This window comes from Sardina pilchardus, chromosome 3, assembly GCF_963854185.1.
Source record: "Sardina pilchardus chromosome 3, fSarPil1.1, whole genome shotgun sequence".
Lineage (NCBI taxonomy): Eukaryota > Metazoa > Chordata > Actinopteri > Clupeiformes > Clupeidae > Sardina > Sardina pilchardus.
Genome location: NC_084996.1, coordinates 18,297,627 through 18,299,488, shown reverse-complemented (window position 1 = coordinate 18,299,488; position 1,862 = coordinate 18,297,627). Strand labels below are relative to the sequence as shown.

General features: G+C 49.9%; 1 protein-coding gene across 1 annotated transcript in view; it reads left to right on the top strand.

The window, feature by feature from the left end:
* Positions 1-1,862, top strand: part of plekhh3 (pleckstrin homology, MyTH4 and FERM domain containing H3) — a 30,121-nt gene that overhangs the window by 1,644 nt on the left and 26,615 nt on the right. The gene's annotated exons all lie outside the window — the stretch shown is intronic.

Genomic DNA, 1,862 nt, shown 5'->3' with positions numbered 1-1,862 from the left:
CCATCTGCTCCATCAGCTCACAATTACTGTCCACGTGGCTGTCCACGTATATGTTGGTGTGTGAGGGTGTGTGTGTGTGTGTGTGTGTGTGTGTGTGTGTGTGTGAAGGTGGAAAAGGTCACATTGCCCCCCCATCTCCTGGTCTCCTGGAGCCCCTTCATGAGTGGCTGGTGTGTGCTGTTTTCTTAGCTGTTTCAGCTCAATCCACTGCTGTTAATGTGCCCAGCTGCTACCGCGTCAGCCTGACATACACACACAAACCGACAGAACAAACTAGCCCGCGCTAGCAGCACAACTATGACAACAAACACATAAAGACACACCCCCACCTCACACAGACACTCACACACTCACACACTCACACACTCACACACACACACACACACACACACACACACACACACACACACACACACACACACACACACACACACACACACACACACACACACTTGAATTTCCCCTTGGGGATCAATAAAGTATCTATCTATCACACACACACACACACACACACACACACACACACACACACACACACACACACACACACAACACACACACACACACACACACTGCAGAAGGCACACTATTCAACTCTTAGATGGTAGGAAATATTATTTCCACTCCAGTCATCGATATGGTGTCATTGATACGTTTAGATGTTGACTTACGTTTAGATGTTGATGTTGTCTGTCTGTAATAGACAGGAGCAACATCATGAGGAGCCTGGAGTGGATGTTTTTTCCATGGCGTATGTAGTGCTGCCCGGGCACTCGGGCTTTTTCAGGGAGAACTGGATGGGTACTGGGGAAGCCCTCTCTGTCTCCGGAAACTTCCATTACAGTGTTTGCACACAGGGCTCCTCCAGCAGGACCCATGCCCACCAAACCACAGCTTCAAGCAGGTGGTCAGACCCCACACACTCGTGTGTGTGTGTGTGTGTGTGTGTGTGTGTGTGTAGGTGTGTGTGTGTGTGTGTGTGTGTCTGTGTGTGTGTCTGTGTGTGTGTGCCTTGGGACTGTATGTTTAGTGTGTCAGGGTATATGCGTGTCAGTGTGTGAGTGTGTCTGTCTGTGGTTTGTATGTGTGTGTGTGTGTGTGTGTGTGTGTGTGTGTTTGCGTGTGTGTGTGTGTGTGTGTGTGTTTGCGTGTGCACAAGGTCCTTTCTCTGAAACGACGGTTTGCTCTGGTGCCAGGTTACTGCCAGGACAGACCGCAGTGGACCACATGAGTGTGTGTGCCGTGACGCAGACGAGCTCTCCCAAACCCTGCCCTCTCCTTGGGGGCTCTCCACTCCTCCACTCCTCCACTCCTCCACTTCTCTTCTCTCTCTCTTTTATAGTCCTCTCCTTGTCTCCTGTGTTACCCCTGTCCTCCTTTCCTCCTCCTCTCTCTCCCTCTCCTTCTCTCCTACTCATGTCCTGCTCTCTCCCTCCTCTCTTCTCTTCTCTTCTCCCCTGTTCTACTCCGATCCTCCTCTCCTCCTCTCCTTCAGTCCTCCTTTCTTTCTCTTCTGGTCTACTCCTCTCTTCCTCCGCTCTTCAACTCTTCTGTGGCATGGGCAGGCTGTGGCTCAGGTCCCTGCGCGAGGGGAAGGAAACCCCGCTCGAAGAAACAAACAGGAAACATAAATCTCATCCTCTGATAGGATATACCCTGGACCCTAAATTTAGGGTATGCTTTGGAACAGAGCAGCACGCTGGGAGAGTCTTGTCTGGAAGTTGTTGGCTCTCAAATTGCTTGTCAGTCTTTTAAAATGGATGAGTTTGTAAGATTTGTGTAAGAACAGAAAGAGGGCTGGAATTCTTATTGAAAATGATCTTCTAGAAAGTAGCCCTGTTGTATTGGCAGTTTGGCCATTT